General features: G+C 39.3%; 1 long non-coding RNA gene across 1 annotated transcript in view; it reads right to left on the bottom strand.

The window, feature by feature from the left end:
• The window catches only part of LOC118211087, a 50976-nt gene extending 29105 nt beyond the window's left edge, over positions 1 to 21871 (bottom strand). Inside the window, exon 1 of the long non-coding RNA XR_004761956.1 lies at positions 20614 to 21871. This is a non-coding gene — a long non-coding RNA (uncharacterized LOC118211087). The remainder of the gene's footprint in view (positions 1 to 20613) is intronic.
• Between the last annotated feature and the right edge of the window lie 2768 nt (positions 21872 to 24639).

Genomic DNA, 24639 nt, shown 5'->3' with positions numbered 1-24639 from the left:
GTAAACATCTGCTCTGAATAAAAACAGTGGTGAAGGTTACAGCTAAACTTAGAGAAGACATGGAAGTTGACAGATTTTCAGCTGCATAACCAGTGAAAAGAAACAAATCATGTAATATCAGTCAAGCACATGCATGCCATGACTGAGAAGACGAAGAAGGTGAAGAAGAAGATGATGAAGGATTCATATTAATAATAATTGTGTGTGTGTGTGTGTTTAACCTCTGAAATGTGCATCTTCTGTAGGAAGAATTTTATTAATATTGGCGAAACAGATCTTAGCGATCAAGGATTTTAATGGTCCAAGTGTTTCAGCTAATTATATAACCCAGGTCTAATGTGCATGTGTGTGTGTGTGTGTGTGTCTGCAGAGTGCAGTAGGTGATTTATTGACCAAGTGTCAGGCTACTTACTGAAATGTTAATGTGTTTAATGGGTGTACTGGGGAGATTAGCAACATTCATGAGCATCAGGTCAGTGTGGAAAGTACAACATCTATGGGACCAGGGAAACTGGGTTTTGAGTGCAAACGGGTTCGAATTTTGTAAGAGCCCATAGAGGCCGGAAGTGTCGCAGGCAGGGAGAGAGCGTGGAGAGAAACGTGTTGCAGGGCACTCTGCAAGCTCAGCATGTCCTCTGATGTGGTCTGGCATCTAGTTCACAAAGTCAACCAGATCTGCACATTGTACTCATATATCTCAAGATGAGGCCCTGGGAGAAGATGAGTATTAAAAAAAAAAATTAAGTAATAATTACTAACGCCATTGTTGCCAGAAATCCATGTTTTGAGCAATTTATGTTTGTCATACTGCTGATGTAGCCGATTCATACTGATTAATGGTGAATAAGCTTCAGAACAACTGATTTGAAAATCGACTGCCAATAATAAACATTTCCTTCCATCTTTAGGAGTGGGTTGCTATACAAAATAAATAAATAATTTTCTGTGGAAATATGCTAATAATTGCTGATGCAGTGATATTCAAGGGCTGTCAGTTTATATTCGATTCTGGCACAAGCTTCTTGAGTGACAAGGACAAGTATGCAAGTTGTGAGTGACACAGTAACATTTGCAATTCTTAGCAACCCGCAATTGTCGTTTCGCTGTAATCATAATAAAGGTAGTTGTCTAAATCATGGTGACCAATCGGTAACATTCTTTGGTGATCTGTGTAAAAAAAAAACTCACTGCCCAATTAGTGACCGCTTTGGAGCGCCAAAGTAAGAGACGTGTCCGCTGTGTGGGTTTTAAGAGGTTAGCGGTTTTTGGGTGGGTTTCACGGGTCGTTCTCGCCGCTGCTCTGCTAACAGAGACTTATTGTGAAGACAAATGGAAGGCACTAACCCAGTCTTCAATCCTGGGCACTGCATTCTGGCGATACCTGCTGATCCCTGACAGCTCTGCACAAAGATCAAAGGACATTCATCCCTCTTCATCCACACAACCTTGTGCTGGGGATGCAACCGGGAGAGGAACACAAATATGGGTGCGAAAAATCAAAAGGAGAATTCCCAAATCGCTGTTGGTACACTGTATGCTGCACAAGCAGGAAGACGATATACTGCTCCAGTTGGAGAGGCACAGCTTTAAGGATATAGATGCTCAGGTCCCTCCCCCCTACCTCATATCCATTATTTTATTTTATTGAGGTCTCTCTCTCTCTCTCTCTGTCTCACACACACACACACACACACACACACACATACTGTATTTATAATGATTACTTTTTAATCTCTATATGGTATGGTTCATTCAGGTTTTCTGATCACACTGCCTAATTTAATTGATTGATATACAAATGCAAAGATAAAACCAGGGTTCCTTCGTATGCACCATCTGTGCCAAGTCAAAGACTCAAAGCAACTCTCATACAGCCTGACAGTCATGGTAATAGAAACTAACACAAAATGTGTTCACCACTCATGCATCCCTGCCTATCGCTTTGGCTTTAACTACAATCCCCATGTACTTCCTTGGTATAGTTACACATGCATGTATATGCAATCACATATGTGTGTGCATGTATGTGAATGAGTGTGTGTCATGTGTGTGCATGTGTGTGTGCGTGTGTATGGGGTGCTGTTCAGGAAAAAAAGTATATTTAGTATACGTATATATTAGTTCGCTTGACAATATGTAAGGAATAATGGGCTATGTAAGGGATTATCCCCGACAAGGTGGTCGGCTATTGAGAAATAATGACTGCCACGTAGGCGAAAAATGGGGGTTACTTCTGTGAAGGTCATTATTTCCGGATAGCTGACCGCCTCCGAGGGGATTAACCCATTTCTTACATGGCTATTTACCTTATACAACGGCTACCAACAATGATAATATATTAGTCACTTTTACCTTGATTGATTTTTAACGACTTAATCAGTTGAAATTGAAGTATTCTTCCGTGGCCCTTTGATCATATTGTTTTAGCACTGTCAAGCAAAACTCTCGTTGTTTGTGCTCACTGTCACTCTCCTAACACTGCCAGTGTCATTGACATTAATTTCCTCCACGGCATCAGATCCAGCCTCACACCTCTTGTAACATCGCTAACACTAGGTCAGTTTTCACTTTGCAATTGTAAATCTGACTGAATATACTGTATAGCTAGCATAAGAAATGAAGTACTAACTATTGGATTTACAAGGCTACACAAGCACCTATGGTGGCAGATTTCTTGATTTGCTGCATCAGTGACAAACCAATGTATACATAAATGACAAATCGATTGATGCATCAGTGACAAACCACTGTATATGGGTAAGAGACCAATGTGTCAATGGCAAACCAATAAGCCAATATAGTGTCGAGCAAACCAATATATACATACTTTAAATGAATTATTTTTTTCCTGAACTGCACCCCATATGTGTGTCACAAGTATAATACCAGCAGAAAGTATTAATTGTTCAATTCTTTCTTTGCTACATGCCCCTAACATAAAGTTTACCCATGTAACAGTCATCTCATTGAATACATTTTGTATAGATATGAAAATAATTTTCAATATATTGCAAAAAATTGTCCTAATCATCAATTATAATTGATATCTAAAGTATGTTGAAATCTCTGACCAGGGTGTGGTTCACTTTTTCAATTCAGAGTAAAGTGCACTCATCCTTTGGGACAGGAATTAAGTTTTTGACTGAACAGAGAAGTCAAACAGGCAGTTTTAGGAATAACAAAGACAGAGATGGATGATTTGAGTTCACACATACATTAAAGAGAAATCCACTGATACAAGAAGGAGATTAGAAGAGTCAGAAGTGATCAGATGTAATTGGTTATTTCACCTCAAGCACCTGAGATGGACTTATCCCTATAAGCTTCTGTATATTTTTAAATTGACTAGCACTGAAGAGAGTGAAACTTTTCAGCCTTTGAAATATCAACCCGAGAAAGTGGGAAAAAAAAAAAAAAAAAAAAAAACTCTCCTAAGAACCACGAAAAAGGACAATGAAAGAAGTGGTACATGCCACATAATTCTGGAAAATAATCAGCATTACATCAGTATTGCTAAAGATTAAAACATGGTATTCACTACTTCCACACCAGACTTTTTGCTGGACTGAAGGGAACACAGAGGAATGTTTAATTGTTAATCCACAATAGCACAAGTTCATAGAGAGAATGATCTGAATTACGGTATCAGTGAAGATTTAATGAAAGAGTGTTGTGTGCTTAATTTAATCAATATTAGAATATCTGCCAATTAGCGCCATTATTTTACTTGCATGCGGAAATCAGGACCCTCCTAATTTATCAGTCCTCCATCTTTCTTACTGGTTGCATTACAAATGTGATAACAATGGTTCATTTTTTGATTTTCCCATTTTAAATTATAGGGAGAGTCTAGATTCTAATTAAGCTCCAATGGATGTGTTGATGAGGTTTAACTAGCAAAATTAATTAAAAGTTTTGTAAAGATTAGAATCATGACGTTTTGAGTATTTAATCAAAATACATTTTGCAATTAATTAAAACCTCATTTGCATATATATGTTAATTTGAGAAAATAATTATAATCACATCTGCAGACAAAACTTCATATCTAGAGTCTCATGTACATATGTTTGTACATGTGTTTTTCACCTTGTCCTATACTTTCCACAAGTTCAGTATAAAGGCAGTCTCCTCGTTTAAAAAAAAAAAAAAAAGTAGATTGTGTGTTCTAAATAATAATCTAATTTGCTCCGAATGTCTAGTTGTAGATTCTTTCCAGATTTTCATGCTTATCTTCCAAGCCTCTAAATTGAAGAGAATGTACAGTGCATTTGTAAAAAAAATGTCCTTTATTTAAGTGGTAATTGTGACTCATATTTAAAGTCATTTCCCTGCCATGTTGCCAATAACAAACATTGAACACAGTTGAACTAAAAAGCTTGCAGCTTGTGACGGTATGTTTTATATTCAGTTGATGGTGCTTCTTCTCTTTTGTCTCTGTGCAAAGGGATATGCAGTTCATTAAAACCAACAGCAAACAGAGGTATGTCAGGTGTTACTGCAGCAAGTGGATGCTATTTTATCAGAATAAATCAGTGAATATTGTTTAATTCTTCCTTAGCTGTTTTACTCCTGGCTTTCTCAAGGGACTCGGGCACTGGTTGGATCCATTAAAATGCTCAATGGATTTCTGCGCAAATTCTCAAGAAAAGTGTTTATTTCACTTTTACATTGAATATAACAGAGAGTGAGTGTGCACAGGCAATGATGTTTGAAATTAATGTATTCTTGCAATCTGACTAAATATAGTTTTCATTAATTTTGGAACAAAAGTATTAACATTCATTAGCACTGATTTTCCTGGTTTAAGATGACCCATTGAAGACACACCAGTGCTCTTTTTCGTCTTAGTAATGTTCCAAACAGTTAATTTTGGTTGGCCTAAGGTTTAGCTGATGTTGCAGACAGTTTTTTTCTTATTTCTCAGCCTCGTAATGGCTTCCTTGACTTTCATTGGCACAACGCTGGTCCTAACTACAGAGGCAATCAAAAAGCTAGAATCAAAATAGATACTGAAAGGTCTCTTTTACCTGCACTATGGAAGCAATTGAACATGCTTGACTATAATACACCTGTGACACCATTTGTCCCAAACGTTATGACGCCCTGAAATGGAAGGACTACATGTAAAAGGTGCTGTTATTTCTACATGGTAAAACCAAAGTGTATCTCTCAGTCAAGATCATCACCTAGGATCAGATTAGCATTTATAAGGAAGGGTTTGGTCAATATGCAGATCTTTCAGCCTCAGAGCAAATGCCAGAGTGCAAACTACATAACATTGTCAACTACCTAACATTGGTCTGGCTGAAAACTCTGAGACCCTGGTGCACAGTTTGAGGTTAGGAGGACACAGATGCGTTCAGTTTTTGGTGTCAGCACGAGTGACACAGAACTTCTTGTTCGCAGCGTGATGTCAGATTGCACTCTTAAGCACTTTGCTATTACAGGGGTTCAGTTCAGCACCCCTGCTCCCACACAGTGGAAAGAGAGAAAGAGACTGCAGGGAGGGAAACAAACAATAGATGAGCTAAGAGAGGAGGCGAAGAGAGCACCAGTCTCTTAAACCCAGGGTCCAGCTGTTAGGCTTCAGCATGCACATCTGTTCAGTAGTGGCTACTGTGCTCAGTGGAGAGTGAACAGGATCGAGGGTCCCCAGTGGCTCTGAGATGTTTTAACGAAATTGACAGAATACCAGGGGAGGAGCGGTATCATTCTATAGCATAGTATTGTGTAATTCCTGCTGGATTGAAACTTAATTGGTGCAGGAATCGTGTCCTAGGCAAGATAATAGCAGCATTTGTGAATGAGCTATTACCTAATGAAATCTGAAGAATGCCTGGCTCCACTGAGAAAGAACTGGCTTTGTACTTTTTTATCTTCCTTCAATAACAATATGAATAGCATATTTAAGAGCAGATCTTCATTTTATGAACACAAGAAATTTGAAAAATGTCAAAGATTCTATCAATTATTTCAACACTAAATATATATATATATACTACATTTCCAAAAGTATGTGGACACCTGAACATCACAGCCATAGTTGAACATCTCATTCCAAAACCATGGCCATTAATATGGAGTTGCTGCTGTAACAGCCTCCACTCTTCAGGGAAGGCTTTCCAGTATTTTATGGAACATGGCTGCAGGGATTCACTTCCATTCTGCCACATGAGCATTAGTGAGGTTGGGCACTGATGTTGGCCATAGGGCCTTGCTCGCAGTCGGCATTCCAGTTCACCCAAAGGTGTTTGATGGGGTAGAGGTCAGGGCTCTGTGCAGGCCAGTCAAGTTCTTCCTCACCAAACTCAGAAAACCATTTCTTTATGGACCTTGTTTTTTTCATGGGATCTCTGTCATGTTGAAACAGGAAAGGGCCTTTCCCAAAATGTTGCTACAAAGTTGGAAGTGCACAATTTTAAAGAATGTCATTGTATGCTGTAGCATTACGATTTCCCTTCACTGGAACTAAGAAGCCTTGCCCAAACCATGACATACAGTCCCAGACCATTATTCCTCCTCCACCAAACTTTACAGTTGGCATTATTCGGGCCAGTACAGCTGGCATTCTACATTCCGCCGAACCCAGATTCTTCCATCAGACTGCCAGATAGTGAAGCATGATTCATCACTTTGGAGAACGCTTTTCCACTGTTCGAATGGCAGTGTGCTTTACACCACTCCAGCCGACACTTGGCATTGCGCATGGTGATCCTAGGCTTGTCTATGGCTGCTCAGCCATGGAAAACCATTTCATGAAGCTCTTGACGAACAGTTCTGGTGCTGACATTTTTTCCAAAGGTAGTTTTGAACACTGTAGTGAGTGTTAAAACCGAGGACAGATGATTTTTACATGCTACATGCTTCAGCACTCGCCGGTCCCGTTCTGTGAGCTTGTGTGGCCTACCACTTTGCGGCTGAGCTGTTGCTGCTCCTATATGTATCCACATCACAATAACAGCACTTACAGTTGACTGGGGAAGAAATTAGACAAACTGACTTATTGGAAGGCATCCTATGACAGTGCCATGTTGAAAGTCACTGAACTCTTCGGTACAACCCATTCTACTGCCAGTGTATGTCAATGGAGATTGCATGGCTGTATGCTTGATTTTATGCACTTTTTAGCAATGAGTGTGGCTGAAATATCCAAAACCATTCATTATAAGGGGTGTCCACATACTTTTGGAAATGTATTGTATATATCCAGAAATGTAGCCATATAAACACATGCATGTACACACACACACACGCACTCACACGTACACACGCACACGTACACACACAGATACGCATGCAAGCACACACACTTATAAATACTGATACATATGCATACATCAGATTTTTTTTAATTTAGTTTGATGATACTAAATATATGTGGAGCTATTATTCTTTCTTGATTGTTTGTCTTAAAAGGAAACACATTTACACCTGTTAACAATCCACCGGGTGCAATGTTTCCAGTAGACATTTAAGCGTGTAAGATGAAAAGCATTCAGTTACGCCTATAAAGAGAAACTTCTGTCCTCTTCCACATGAAACCACAAAAATACATGCTTGCTTAAAAAAAAAAAATTATAAGAAAAAAAAAAGAAAAATACACAACATTTGTAAGTAGAGTGTATTCAACACAGGCTGCACTTTCGATATGAGTGAATAGCCCCCCCCCCCCCACCCCACCCCACCCCCACCCCCCAGCCCACGCCCACCCCATCCCATCGCACTGGCTGTCGCCACAAACACTTTTCATAATTATGAGGGGAGATTTTAACGTCTCTTCTCAGACCTCAGACGGCCGTTCGCCGCACACAGATTCAGGCTATCGGAGCACCGCCCCCCTCACTCTGTGAGGAGAGAAGCGGCTGTGAAAAGTTTGTCCACTTTGTCAATGTCATCATACTGCCCTCTTTTGTCAGTACGAGTCTAGCAATGGAACGAGAGCATTTTTTCTCCCCCCCGTTTCCGACGAGAGTCTTTCATTTAAACTACCATTTAATGCTTGAATGGATGAATTCCTGTGTTTATCCCAACATGGGATTGTTTCAGCCTATCTTATTTATTTATTTGTTAATATGTCCATAGGGGGAGTGGGGTTAGGAGGAGAAATAAGAGAGAGAAAAAGATACTGAGAGAGCTTGGGAAAGAAAAACCCCATTGATGAATGCACATATGTGGATGCAACATATATATTTCCTTAATTTAAACATATGCTTTTATGACATACTGTATTCTACTAGCTTCCATCTTTTAAAATGACAGATTCTGTGTTTTACAAAATTACAATTAGGCCAATTAATCTAATAATACATGTAAATGACATTTAACTTGTACCTTTTTTTTTTTTTTTTTAGGAAAGCTTAATTAAACATAATGTTTTTAAATGATATCTTTATCTATTGTTAATATGACCGCTAAGGATAATATTTTAAAGTGAATTAACATACCCTACAGTGCTCAAGGTTGACAGAGCCGGACATATTATTGGAAAAGCTTTTGAGAAATTATTTTTTAAAAATAAAAAAATAAAAAAGAAAACATTATCAGGATACATAATAGTTTATTTCAGTTCTACACCTGATGATTGTACACAGATCCAGCTGCTTAGCATTAGTAGCACGTGAACATGATCTGAATGTATCATCTGCAAACACCATCACTCCCATCCCCCCATTTTCTCAATAATTTCAGGAAGATTGACCGCTTCTGTTCTCCTCAAATCTCATCTGCTTCTAATCCACAGTATAAGCCACCACTTTAGAGGTCTGCCTAACTGAAATGCTGTCGCTCAGGTGACACGAGGAGAGGCTAGTGAGTGGAGGTGGGGCACGCCCAGCCAACTGAAGCCCTCCCTCACTGGGTGATGCTGGTCAGTGCCTGACATTGGCAATGGCATCCCAGCTAACACATTATAGCATTGTCGCTACATGGCAGTAGCAATGTGAGAATGTTTTGTGTTAGCTGGGATGGTCCAGATTCGACCGGGGCCATAAGGGGCATAACTGTGCACTATAGTGCCATAGATGAGCTAGATGAGCCACATGGGAGATTGATTCCGAAGAGATTCAAATAAACGAACCACTTGGTAAATGGCATAATCATAATACTTCTGCAGATTCATTTAAAGAGGGCCCATAGCTTAATATTCCTTTGACCTCTTGACCCTTCATTTTAGGATTTGTTCCTTGGCATCCTGTCCATCATATTTATTTTCCTGCTATGCCATTTAAATTCTTTGTTTATATGAACTTATTACTGACATCAGTGCTGCTACTATCATGTCACACTTCCTTCTCCCTGTGACCAAAGACATAGTTCTATAAATGACTTATTATTAAGCCAATACAACTTACAGATGGTGAGCAGTTTAATACATACACCTTAAAAAACGCTGAATTAAGTACAACTTTCCCTTTCAATGAGGTACGGCAAAATAAATTAATTTCTTTCTTGCAGATATGGGGAACTCTACAGACAACGGACGCTTATGTCACTTTAGGTTTTCAAAACCGTGAAAATGACAAAGGAAGCAAGTTTCACATTCTAATCTTAAATATAGACGTGCTCTCATATATTGTAATTTGAAACAATTCTTTTCTCTCATTGTAATGACAAATGCAGTGTTTCTTTATCTGTTAAAGTTATGACATTTTGTGAAATGCCTGTGAAATTTCTCTCTTCCACAATGTCACAGAAATCAGACACATAAAAGCATGTGGTTATGACTAAATTAGCACAGAAGATTTTGGTGAGAGGTGTGTGATCTCTGTTGAAAAGACACATTAATGATTAGGCTTCCTGTCCTGTCCATGGTAGAGAGAAAGTGTACTCAGGCAATTCATAGATGGGAGCTCCCCCTGTGGACTCAAGAGGAACACAAAAACAAGCCAAATGTCAGTTTTACAAACAGAGAGAAATGAATGCAGTGCTCTTACAGTATAGCAAGCAGAGAGCAAACAGCAGTTTAAAGGAACACACATTCATTTCAATGTTAGCATTTTATATATTCATCAATATGCAAGTTGCCAATGGCAGTTTATTTCTTCTCTTCAATTGTCACTAATAAATATTACTTTTATTTCTGACTTTCCTTGACATTATTATTCACAGGGCCCAAAGGTGTATTATCACAGCCAATTTAATGATCTAATCTGGCGGGTGAACCGTGTGAAAGGATTACAGAGGTATATAGATTTAGAATGCATTTTATCTGTTTCATGCCATGCTTTGGTGGGGGAAAGAGAAAGGTACTGAGGAACGTGAACGGATGCTGCTGAAAATCATGATGCATTTGATTGGGCCAGTAAGCAGGCAATGTTTTTTCCGTCTGTTTTGGAGAGCAAACAGTCCAAAACAGACAACCGATATTTCCTGTTTTGTCATGTTTTCTCAGGCCTCTGAGTAATTCCCACTAGAAAGCCTATGGTCATGGCACTACTCTATTGCCCACTAATTGAGCATTTTACTGCTAAGTACAAAATAGGAAAGATAAAATCCCCAGTGAGACAACCCCATGCAGGATCCCCATGCTGACTTCCGTCTAAGGATATATTAGCATTGCCGTTAGCTGCGAAGGTTCATTTAATGTCAAAATTCTCAAACTGCTGGACATTTGTGCTTGTAATGTTCAACAGTCCCAAAATGACATTACATACAATATTTCAAACTCAGATCTGTTATCCATTTATAAATAAAGCACTATTAATTATTACTATTACTATGAGGTGACCATTGGATTAAAAACAAAATTCAAATCAATATCCGTTTTCAAGTAAATATTTACCCGAGGTCAAAGGTCTCCAGATACTGTGCAGACTGGTGGAATTCAGATGAATTAGTTAGAGTCTAATATATATATATATATATATATATATATATATATATATACATACATATATCATCATCATCATCATCAAACATCAAAGGAATCATTCTGTCTGATATACTGTCCATCACTGGAAGCTAGAAATTTCAGAAGAATTTTGGAGAGTTCTGTAATTCTGTTTTAAAAAAATTTGTTTCATATCTCATACCTGCAGGATAAAATGTCTGCATGCATAGAACATATTGAATAATCCATAATGGGAATACATTAATAATAAATTCATGTAATATAAGGATATTAGGATGCTATAAATATTTTCATGTTATAGCATAGCACATAACGCTGTGTAGGCACCTCCCCCATTTCCCTTTGCTACAGCGGTTGTCCTTGGTGAAAGCTGCTGACCTCCATCTTGTGTACAAGCCTTGACTGTCATGGTGTCTCTCCAAGGGCTCTTCCTCATCAGAGCAGGGAGGAGACAGGGGGTGAGGAGAGGTTCAGATGGTTCAAGGTCTCAAACTCAAAGGACATCCCTCCAACATAATACAATGACCTTTTAAGTGATGGATACACATGCATACAGCCACCATCTTCTGCATTTAATAGGGCCTTCCTAGATACCTTTTCAAAAGTACACACAGCACTCTTGACAACAATGCACTCCCTGACAAAGGGACTTTTCCCTCCTTGTCAAGATAAGGCTCGGTGTCCCTTGTAAATGCACATGCTATTCAAAATGTCCGGTGGCTGTTCTTCATTTATGGCCCATCACATGCACAATTGTCCAGGGAAATATGATGGAACAGTGTGGCATACCAGGACTGTATCTCTGTGTCTACTTTGTTTTAACTGTGTGCTTGATTTCTCACAAGGAACGGACATGTTAAATAAAGAAATAAATAAATAAGTAAATAAATATAGAAACCTAAATCAAGGTCCTCACACAAGAACTGGGAAATGCCATTATACACAGGTTCCATACCAGGTTCAGGTGTCTGAGCAAAAAAGCAAAACAAAGAAAAAAAAACAAAAAAAAAACAGGGTTGTCTAGCCTGAGAATCGCCTTTTTTGGAGAGGGCTAGCAGGTGTTTGTGTCACACGAACAGACCGCTCATCATAGCAGAGGCAGCTGGATAGTGCGAAGAGATAACGACACGAAAACAAGCGCCCTTTTCCTGAGTGGGGTTTGGCTCACGACGGCTCAATACAAAACAGCAAAACCGCACCAACTCGCCTCCATCTCAGATGCACCAAAGGTGTGCATGCGGTTAAAGCCCCAGGTCCTTTACAGTAAAGGGAACCTGAGAAGGCTCTCTCCTCTCAGTCTCGAGTTCATCTTCGTACCCACATTCAATTCTGTCAAAAAAAACGGTGACATTTGTGGCCGTTAAGCCAGTGGTTTATGTAAAGCGTTCCATTCCCACCTTACACCAGCAATCTGACCTTCGCTGCCACTGATTAGAGCAGGAAGTCACTTTAATAGGGGCTGAAGATTTTTTCAGTACTCAGGGGCCATTATTATTCTGCTAATAACTGCCATTAAGTCACCTAAGCTGAAACCCTCTGTTTCTGATCTATGATGGACCGTCAACATAGCTACTACATAGCTTGAGCATTATTTTCTCACTCAGGAAAAGTGCATGCACAGATGAAGATGCTGTTTAAGGTTGTTTTATTTTCAGCTCACAATGTATTGTCTTGCAGGATCTGCAAAAGTGCAGGTGTGTGTGTGTGGTTTCTCTACAAATATATGTCAGCCAACTGTTGTCTTACATTTGAAAAGTCCAAACCCACATTACCACGTTATATCACAATGTCTTTCAACTCACAGCAACATCTCTGAAACTCATATTTTTGCTGTATTCTATACTAAGGCCATTTGAAACTTACCTGTCCAGTCTAGTAGTTGAATGTACAAATTGTGCTATTTTTTGTGTACATTCTGCAATGTTTTTGGCTTTGTTAGAGTTTGTGCATTTTTGGAGTATGCATTCCCGGCTCAATAATAAATATTCATGCTGGAAAGCCAAGTGTCGAGTTTTCTTGATCCTGTTTTAAATGTATTTTCCAATTTTCATGTCTTCAGGTGATAAGGCCATTCGGCACAACTTATGATGAAAACAACCCCAGCAAGCAAGGGTGATGGTTATCACCGAATGCAGAATTATTTTAGTTTATGAGAGCACATCAGGCCTCCCCTCGAACCTGTGCAGCAGTGCAGGGGTAATGGAGCCCTTTTTTGGCCTGTTCACTAGTGTCTGGCAGATCCTCTCCACATCGACTCATCAGACCAGTTCACTTGTTGCCCCCGGCCTCTCCTGCAGCAGTTGCACTTTCCGTTCGCGGCCAACCCTGCACGGTCCATTTGCACTTTGCAGGGGTGACAAAAAAAGATCGCTCTTTGAATTATGACCAGAAATGACACATAAATGAGAGAACCGAAAAGGGCAGCACATTTACAAGAAACGTTGACCTGTCATCATCATTTGAATCTGTTGATCATTTGCAGGGGAAGTCCCCATTCCACTTATCGTTTAGTACACACGAGCGACCAGTCAACGTAATACTTTTTATGCGAGGCAGAGGGATCAGTAAAGTCGATTTTCATGCATTTCTGCATTAATTTGTTCCCCTTTATTGGAAGCTAGGTGTTGCGTTGTTTAACTCTTAGATTCTCAGCCATGTTTCACTGAAAAATATTTTTAAAAACAAAACAAATTCCAGCAATATTTAATTCTGTTCAGTTCTCTTCATTTTTCTTTCTGCAACTCCTCCTCCCCACCCTTAAAAAAGGGAAAAAAAAAAACATAAGTACAAATCCGGAAAAATTATATCTGAACGTGTGTGTGTCCACTATCGTCTAGGAAAATACAACCAAAAGTGTACGAATGGAAAAAGAAATCACCCACACTAGGGAAATTCAAATCAACACTCAAATCAATCACATGTTGACTCACCATTGAATTAACTGAACCTGTTGAAACAGAAAATTTTACTCCTATTTAATTTTAAATTAATTTGCTAATATAAAAACTTCAACATGTAAATATGTGAATAGTTTAAAAAAAAAATGTAAGCATTTCAACTTTCTCATCTCATGACCTCATCTCATGTGTTAATGTAATTTACATGCATTGCCTGGAGTATGAAAAAGAGGTCTTAGAGAGCTGCACAGAATCAGCGCCTATTTTCAGGGATTTCTGGGCTGTGAACAAGTACAGAGCAGTCTGGAGGCTAAAGCCTGCATTACATAATGCTCCATGCGGCCAACTGCCAGTATTCTCATGTGCTAAGTGTGAAAAAGACAGGATGCCACGAAGTGCCAAGAAAAAGTGTTACTTAGTTAATGCGCATGTATGCGTGTTCTCCACTGTCTTTCATTAAGCATTATGCAGATCTGTTGAAATTACAGCCAGAGAAGGATTTAGATTACAACGGGAAATGACTGGAGAAATCGCTAACAAATACCAGCAGTTAATAATCAGGTACCATAAACGGTTTTCACACAATTTAACAATTTCACATTCAAATGAGCCTGTTTTTAGAAGTCCTTAAATGGCCCTCAGATACAAACTGGCACTGCTGGCACAGCAGATAGTTTGTAACAGTCCCTCTCTGCCTGTTCAGGTTTCAGAGAGAAAGCGGCTATGCGCTATAACTGCACAATTAAAACCTGCTGTGACTCATCAGGCATATATCATGGATGGCTTTCTTTGCATATCGATTTTGTAGAGTTCTGTGGAATGAACCTATCAGTATGCAACTCTTTTGTGCTGGGCTTCTGTTATTCTCAACGACATTTGTATGCTAAATGACTTCATCCTTCCTTCCAGATGAACTAATCGCATTTATTAATGTAGTGATTTTGGTATATGTTGACAATTATTTGAAGAAAGTGGACAGTGTACACATACAAACGGAAATCAGCGTGGTTCACTGAACATTTTACACATTTTAGGAAAATTTCTCCATATGTAAATGAACAAAGAGCTGTACAGTTATTCAGTACTTGTGCTATAGCACCTCTGTATCAAAAGGATGTCAGTATAGGTCATTCTAAAAAGAATGAGAACCTTAAATGTGTATATAACTGTAATATGATGTTTTTTTGTCTGGTAATCAGCAATGAGTTGATATTGTATGGTACCTACCGTCAATGTATGAAATGAAAAAGTAGTAGGATGCCCCCTCTTGGCTATGAGGATAGTTATCGCTGCTTTTTTTTGTGGCTAAAAAGGTAAGGCAGAGTGAAATGGAGATGAGCGGGTAAACAGGATGTGTTCATGGAGCCACCTAGGCCATCGTCTGTGTATAAACATGTCATTAGTTACGGATGTGACTCGATAGCGCTTTATTTTGAGGTTTTATGTTTTTGTTACATTCTCTGTTGACTTCCTGGGGGTGAAAGACAAGTCGTGCCTTTAAAAAACTTTTTAAAATGGCTGGCTAATATCGAAAGGTCAAAACAAATCCCAAGCTAGTAACGTGCGGTTTATGAAGTCCTCCAAGGCCAAATTTGTCATGAATGGAACTCTGGTTATCACAAATGCTTGTGCATGTGACAGAGCGTGTTCAAAATTAACAGCTTGGCTTACTCTTATTAAACTGGCTGAGGTTCTGTTTTGGAAAAGTGCTGCAAGTCCTGAGACGGAGAGAGTGAATGCACTTTGCGATGACTGGGTTTGGTTACACCCCACAAACCCATCGATACATTTTATCACTGTGTAATCAGAGGGCCAAAAAAATAATAATGATAGCATATTGACAAGTTTACATTTTTCAGAGGAAATATCTAACAGGAGGTGCTCAGACAGAGGAGGAAATGCAGAGCAGAGAGACAAGCACATCCGCTCAGTCTGTCAGAAGTTTTCAGCCATAATTACAGTTGCAGGCTTTATAGCTTGTGGTGACATGGATCATTTTAACTGGTGGTGGGTGGCGATTGAAAGTGCGTTTAATGAGATCTGCCTTAGAAATTTTCAAACTGCAAATTGACATCTGTGAGATACGGTGGAGAAGATTTTACAACAGATTATAATTTTTTTAATTATATATTTCTTTTGAAAGCTGTATCTACACAAGAATTAGGCAAAAGCTGATTTTGGCGTTAGTTATTTCCTGTACTGTGTCGTTTTTAGTTTTTTTTTCTTAATTGGTTCATCTTTTGCATGCTTACTTAGCCTCCCTGAACCAATGGTCCTTTTATTCGAATGGCTGAAGGCGAAGGTGAAAGTGACAAAGGTTTCATTTTGATGAAATTGCACATGAAATATGTTTCTTCATCGCAATGGCAGTTATCCTGATTTTCTACACATCTTAATGATGCACAGTAACTTAAGACTAAATTAATATATACAGTAAATTTGTATGGGACATGAGAATAATGGGATTCACCTACATCTGCCTCCATAAATTATGATCTGCACACAAGTAAAAGTGGGCTGATTTCCACAATTCGCACAGACAAGCAACTCAATTTTTGAGTGAAGTTCCTGTAAAGTTGAATAAATCATGCTGTATGTTCCACATCTGAGAAAATCTCTCACCCACATGGACAAGGTCGACACCTACTCAACACAGCGACACAAGAGGAGTGGTTTGCAAGAATGCAGCACACAGTATTAAATCAGATTAGGTCCTTTATAAAGGAACAACTAAGCGGTTCACACAGTTGCTGATTACACAGCTATGACATCGACCGGGTGACTACTGCCAATGGAAATTAACGCTGGACCATGGTGGCCGACTATGAGACTGGGACCTGGGACCTCTGCCCTAGACTCCACCTGCAGATGATGCCATGATGTTTCCAGGCAACAGGCCAGTCCTTTCATTGGAGACTTATTCTGGCCAGTTACTCCATCAGCTCCACCCCAGTGAGCACTGCACCAGAAGCACCAACAGCTTCCGAGGTGACAAGGTTTCATAAAAAATAGGCCTCTGCTATCCATTCGTTCCCCAGCCAAGAGGCCTGTCCTGGGGTTGGTGATCAGCATTGCCCAGGTGTCTAGAGGTGTAGCAGGGAACATGAGTCATCCGCATTCTTCTAGCATCCAAGAATTTCTGTTTAGCTCTGTACCTCTCTGTACATTTAAAAGGCAAATATGAGTTCATAGAAATGTAATGGCAGGGAAGTACAGTACTTTCAATTTAATGCTTCAATCAAGGCTAAGGGACCTGTTGAGGAAAAAGAAGATCCTTTTACCAAACAAATTCTGAACAGCTGACATGGGAACTGAAAAAAGAGGAAGCGAGATGAGACCATTGCTTACGTCTTGAATCAGGTGCATAACTGCCAGAAGAAGCGACCAAGATAGTGGACGATTATGTGAAAGTCAACCCATCCAGATGGTAGCCTGTTCTTTTCCAACACTAACATGAGAAGTACAAGATCTGAAAGACCGAATCCAAATGCTAAAAACAAGACTGGTCGAGTCGATGCTGGTCCTGTTCCAGAATGGTCAATCTCCAAGCTGACCATACTGGGGCTCGAGCTGATTAGCACTGAACTATGGCGGGTAGCCGCGGGGAGGCTTTGAGTTTGCTGAAAACACAATGTGCGTGCTTCAGTTCTTGGAGACGCAAGAGAAGATGGTCAAGACCAAAGACCAAACTCATCAAGCTGTGTTGCCTGGAGCTGAAGTTTTCACCACTCACCAGCTGGAAATGGCTGCTGAATACCAATGCTTGTTCCACGCTGGAACTAAGACAGAGGCAACGGGAGTTCACCCACTATCGCCCTGACCGACCTAAGGGCGCTCTGTGACAGATACCAGAAGGTGTAAGCAGCTTGAGAACATGGCTGGAGGTTTCTGCTCACTCTAGAAGAAAAAGTGCTGGCATCTTGATGGCCACATTCAGAAATGAAGGAATTGCAATAATATTTATTAATTTATTAATTTATTTCATTGTAATACATTCCCTCAGGGAAGCATGCTCTATTAAATGTTTATTGATTGAAGACTAAATTGTGAACCCTTTCCAATTCTGGCCAGGCAGGAGCTCTTTGAAGATTTCCAGGCCATAACTTTCATGCCATATCCTGTTTCATTTCAACAATCCCAGTCATATCAGTAGATTCTGACATTTTCCAGGTTGAAGCAAACAAAACTACATTTACGTCCTTGAATGTATTTTTCTTTCCATATTTCCTTTCCTTGGAGGTTTGGACATAATTTCCTAATTTTCCATTATGATATGTGCCATACATTGCATACACAGTGCTTTTGAATAATACTTATGACATAAGACAAATAATGTTTATTATGAAATATCTCACGACAATTTTTGTAAACAGCACTTATATGTTTGATTATACAACTTGGTCCTTAAGATTGACATGGATTGCATCTGAAGTCTTTCTGATGCAGCTGATTGTTTAATGACACCTAAGCTGTTATCCATTGTAGAGAACTAATATTATTTTAGAACTTTAGAACGTGTCTTGTTGCCTTTGGACATCAGAGATCTGATTTTCTTCACTCAATGCAAATGTCCCCAAGACTACTGGGTGACCCTAATTACACTCCCATAAACCCATATTTGATATACAGTAGCTTAAAAAAAAATGCCTCTTTATACTGTACACAATTGATGAGAATGAGAATAAAAAGTGGTTGTTTGATTTATACATTACTTTTCCAGGGGGCAGTATAGCATTCTGTCATGATGTCAGGGTTTAGAGACACTAAAGGCAGTTCATAACATTACACTGCATTCCAACTGCAAGATCATTTGTTCTGTGTGACTTGAATGAAGGGGAAGTCTGAAGCTTTGAATACATGTTTGCACCTTGCTAACAATTTTTTTAGCTGCACAAACACTTAAAGAATGCAACGGTATTTTCACACTATACTTCACAATATGGTTGCTGTTTATGTTGTGAACTTTTAGGTGTTACCATTTTAAATGTTAATGGAAGATGAAGTATCCTTTAAATTTAGTCCAAAAGAGGAGAATGCCATCTTGGAACTGGCAAGAGCTGATTGGATCCTTTCAAATAAAACTCGAATGATTGTACGTTCTCTTTGAATGAATGCCTGAATGGGTCCCTTCAAATTGTGACTACAACTGTACTACAACACACACTGTCACAGCTGACGAAAAAGGCTTTCAAACAGGCTCTGAATATGCTGATATGTCCATGCCAGTTTTAAAAACTATATTTCCGGCTGATGGGAATAGAAAGATGCAATATGTCTAAAAATCAAATCTGACATTTAAATTTTAAGAACATTTTAACATTGCTCTTGTCCAAATGTTTCAAACATATCATTCACTCTGAGTAAAAAGGGGAAAAACATAAACAGTGTAACTGGTTATATTTTGACATTTCCAGAACAATGAAAAATACAGACCACTTATGTAGTACTTGAATAGCACTCAAAAGCTTGTCTCGCTGTGGCTTATTTGATACCACAGTAAGATTTGACTTAACAGAACAAGGCCAATTTATAAGATATCAAATTAGTAGGGATGTATATTATGTGGGCCTCGTTCATTTATTTTATCTTGAATATTGACAAAAATATTCATTTCCTGTTAATATACAATGTAAATATATTCATAACATGAACCGACTGAGCCCTCTCTACATTGCAACAATTGTGTGAAAGGGATACATGTTTTATTTCAGTGAACTTTATACACAAATGTTTTTTATTTTTATTTTTTTATATAGATCATATTGTTCAACATCCAATACATTGCTTTCCATGACAATTAACACTTTTTTATATTTCAATGTGCCAGCTTTATACATACATATTTCATAATATTCACCATGGCAGGATCTTAAACTAATAATATCTCAAAAATAATAATTATTATCATCATCATAATCATCATCATCATATTGTACATGATTTAGAAAACTAAAATAATTTTAGAAGTAAAACATTTAAATGTTACATTTATACCATATACCTTACCTTTTACATATGAGGGAGAAAAAATCTTTGTAAAACCCATTTAGGAAAATAAAACTTATTTTCATTTTATGTTTTCATCAAAATTGACATACATACTATGAATAATAAACTAACAATGCCAAGGTAAAAAGAGTTTTCTGAGTTGATACAGTGTATTTCTGGAAGAAAATCAAATCTTACAATAACTTGTGAATCAGCATTTAATATAAACAAAGGGAAGTTTGCTAAGCAGAGTATAGGGACAGATAATGTAAAGAGACTTGCTGAGTTGCATGTAGACAGTGTACAGATATGATTGCATTTAATTATACTTTCTCAACTCAATTTGACACTTGCTAAAGAACAGAATAGGTATTAAGAACAAATTTCAAAACAATCACACATTTTTTGCACCATTTTAATTTCATATTATGAGACAAACTGAATTGTGTTTACATGTTTTAAACCAAACAAATTATATATATATATATATATATGGAGCATCAGTCACCGAATGCATTATGTTTGAAATATGAAGAAATATTGTACTTATTAAGAAATTAAAACAGAATGATACTAATAAAAATAAAATAAATAACAACCAATTCTTAGCTAATTTATTCCTCCGTTCATGACAAACGATCTGTTCCGATGTAAGAAAAAAAGCACAAAAAAACAAGGAACCAGCACAAAGCTTGCTACTAATAAATGTGCAAAGCACAATGCTGCCAAAGACAAAATAATACTATTGACTTCCTTGAACTAATGGCACATTTAGGCACCGGTTAAGGGAAAAAAAAGAACCGTCAACACATACAGTATTTTGGTTGATTTTGAACAGTATTTAAAGCTCAGTGTTTTAGACTAGGAGAAACTCACCCTGCTTCATGCTTTCGTCTGTCTCCCCACACTGCTCCTCCCATTGCTGGTGACAGGTGTTCTCACTGTACACACAATGCAGCCAGACCAGGAACTTCTCAAACAAGGAACATCCTGCAGTCCTTCTAAATCAAACTTTCATTGTATCTCAATCAGGCTGCCTTTAATTGTGCCCCCAATATGTGTCTTCTCTTTCCTGAGATATAAAAAAAGGTATAAAAAAACTTGTCTACCACTTGATCAGCCAGCCACTCATACAGTAGATTGAACAAATGTTTTTTTTTTTTTTCTACCTCCCCTAACTGAGCGAATCATGCGGCGTTTTGCTGTCATTATCTATTTTAGCTCTTTTTTTTGTTCTTTTCCTTCTTTGCCTCAAGATTGGAAGCATACACTGGCTGTCTCATCTGCCAGTCTGGGGGTGTGTATATTGTATGCATGTGTGTCCGTGAGTGCGCACGTCTGTGCATATGTATTTCAGTGTGAGTAGTATTTATGTACAGTACATGTGTGTGTGCGTACAACTGTGTGTTTTGCATGAGATCAATTAAGAATACAATGCTTTTTCATATTATCTTTATTTGTGCATTATTTTTAAAAATGGTGAATCATAATGTTTTATTCATTTATTTTAGGGTGGATGTGTATTGAAACGACCACAATACATATGAAATTCCATACCCTGCATGGATGTAGATCGCATCCAAAAGATAGGCTGTGTGTGAGAGCTAGGTGCTCACTTCAACCAAACCAGCATTACAGGCTAGGCGGTTTACTTTGTGAAAGAAGAGATAAGTTCCATTTTTTTTCTTTCTCTCTCTCTCTCTCTCTCTCTCTCTCGCTGACACAAATCAGCACGCTTAGAATAAACTGCATAAGTTATCAGCTCCTTGGAAAGCAATGCAAAAGGGGAGCAAAAAAAAAAAAAAAAAAGACTTCTATCACTTAATGAAAAATAGCTTCCCTTTTGGACAGAACTTCATAGGCTGCAATCAAGCCGTGGCCCCCTCTTCTTGACGTGCAATCGAGGCAAATCAAGTCAGCATCTATTAATAATATTTCCCTGGCTCCTTTCATTCCACTGCATGTCCTACGACTGTCAGGGCTCGTGATGGAGCGCTGCCTTTATCTCATCCCAGGCCTGCTCTGTCAGAGTGATAAACAATTCTAACAAGAATCAGAATAAAGATCTTCCCAGTAGACTCCAGGAGATAGAGGCCTTTTTTCTCATTTTCTAGACGGCAAAATTTAATCTAGTGGCTGGGCTTTTTTTTTTTTCACCCACCCTCCCCCTACACCCCCACCCCCCCCCCCCCCCTTTTTTTTTTTTTTTCCAAGCGTCACATTCAAAGAGATGCAAATTTATCAGAGCTGAGACCCGGCTGACTCGCTGCGCAGCGTGAATGTCAAAGCAGGGGCTTTAGAACCGGAGACACCTCCGTCTCCGCGGGCCGCCTAATGAGCCGGGCGCGTCCGGGCCCGGGCCGGGTCGCCCCGGTGTCCGAGCGACCGTCCGCTCCGCCTCCGCGCGCGGCGGGGACGCGGCGATACGCGGCACGGCGGGACGGGGCGGGCGGCGCCTCCACCTTTCTTGTGTGACAGCCGTGTCACTTTTGCCGCATAATCGCATGCCGAGTGTGGAAGTGTTCTTTTCCTGCATCGGTCGCAGATTTTTTTTTTTTTTTTTTTCCTAGGTTGTTTTTTTTTTTTTTTTTTTTGGCACGTGCAATTTTCTTTTAGCAAGTGCCCTGGTCAGGAATATTTCTTATGTGGCTCATTAGGATGAATGAGATCATAATAACTGATTATTATTTTGTTTTAATGAAACTGGTATGTCAGCATTCAAAATATGTGTGTGTTATTGGTATATTTTGGCATTCAGTTTCCAAAACTGCCGCACACAGTTTTAGCTATTCGCACCAATTAGATATTTCACCTGCCCCTCTATGTCACTTTTACGGCTAGATCCAAACACAGAATTTCCACCAATGCAAATCATAGATAAGCATCATTAATGACTTGACTTGAATCAAAAGTGGCACAATGATGGCCATTTGAGTCAACCATGGAGAATGTGTATTGAACGCTGGATAGGCATGCCATAAGGAAGTGTGCTTGCACTGATGGGGTCTGCAATGTGAAAATCCAGCCTTATAACCTTAAATCATGTTTCTTTCACACAGTAAGGATGGCACATTGATGGCGCACTGTGAAACACACATGCAAAGGACAAGGCCAAGCCAGCAAACAAACCAACTAGGAAACAAATATATATTTGTATTTCACCGTTTATCTAGTATACAAGGAAATCGCCTTCAAATGCAAGATAATGCTTGGGGATGCACTGGAGTCAACTGGTTAAAGTTCAGAATGTACATCTATAAGACAAAGCTGTTGGAGACTGTATAGTTACTAGATCAGTTTGTCGTATTTTATTTTGCTGTAAAATACAAGATTTTCCATATGAGGAAGGAAGGACATTTACAGTATGAAAAAAATAACGTTTTTTTTTACACATTATCTTCCTTTATCACGTACTATACCTATGACATAATGACATTTTTCATTTTACAGAAAATTGTACAATTTTGAACAGATTCATGAACTCCAGACCTCAAAGCAAATGCCTTTGAGTTTTGACAACTGATCTTCCAGGTCCTGTAGCAAGCCTGCAAGGTTCACAACATAAAAGGCAAGAAGACATAAACTTTGAAAAGACCTTCACTTTCTATGTCTGTTTTCACATCAGTAACACTACTTTTACCTTGGCCCCTCTGTACATGCAATCCGCACTTCCCAGCACTGTTCAGCTTAAGGTCTCTGCCACCTATTTGTATTTCGTTCTTCTTTTTTACATGTATATTTTGTGGAGACAGGGAAATCCACCTGGCTAGAGAAACCACCATTACGCATTCTATTTAAAGTAACCCAACATGTTCCGATGATGCTTCCCTTCCTGCAGGATGTAGCTGCATGTTCGGTCATGTTGAGTAAAAGTGCTGCAAGATTGATTAGGTGTAAATGTGCTGGTGGCAGGAGTAGTGAAAGCCGGGGATGTGCGCATTCTAGGGGCGGGGGGGTTGGGGGTGAGGGGGTGGTGGGGGGCTATGGGGGGAGATGAAAGGCCACTCAATGTGTCGGACAGGTGAAGGATGAGACCTGGGAGAAGAACAGTAAATAAAAGCAACAGTGAGTGATTCATTAGAGGACGGGAGAGCCAAGCCACGCCAAAGCTCCAGGGCCGGAGGGTCCGCCTGTGCCACAGCCCCCGCCACCCCCTACCACCCCCTACCACCCCCTCACCCCCCCCCCCCCACCCCACCCCCCCCCCCCCACACACACCATCCTTGCTTGACAGCTTCACACTGCAGAACAGTGAACCTGGAAAATGTGCATCTAATTCATCCCTCGCCTTATGCATTTTTAATTGCAGGAGAAAAAAGGGACAGGGATTGAGCTGTGAGGTAGCTGACGCTGTACGGGGAGGCAAAGTCCCTTTAATGTCTATGCCGCCCACCCCAATAAAGTTCCCGGGTTGAAAAATAAGAGTATGCTGATGAGCTGGTCCCTGCTGTCCCATCACTCTGCTCACAGGTGATGGATATGCAATGCTATCATTAGGGAGACCTGTAAAACAAGCCTGCACCAAGACCCTCAGAGTTTGGGAGTCTGACTGAACTGCAGAGCTCATTGACTGAAGCAAAATTCAATAGTCAATATTTGAGCGGATACACCAACACACACACACTTCAGAGATACAAACACACACTGAATATCTAATCACTCACCCACCTTAGCCCAACAGGCCACTGAGTAAGGGCGCATTAAAAAAACTGATATTCATTTCTTCTGAAGAGATGTACAAATACTTCAATATGAAACAGAGGAGATTTTTATCAAATGAAAATTAGACAATTGCATTAGGTTTATTTTTCACCAGTCACTCAAATCTTTCTGTAATGAAATATTATATCTCCAAAGTGCAATTGACCTACATTCTGTTAATTCTGAGAATTTGCTAGCACT

This window comes from Anguilla anguilla, chromosome 1 (assembly GCF_013347855.1).
Source record: "Anguilla anguilla isolate fAngAng1 chromosome 1, fAngAng1.pri, whole genome shotgun sequence".
NCBI classification, from domain to species: Eukaryota; Metazoa; Chordata; class Actinopteri; order Anguilliformes; family Anguillidae; genus Anguilla; species Anguilla anguilla.
The sequence above is the reverse complement of the archived record's forward strand: the minus strand, read 5'-3'. Positions and strand labels throughout refer to the sequence as shown.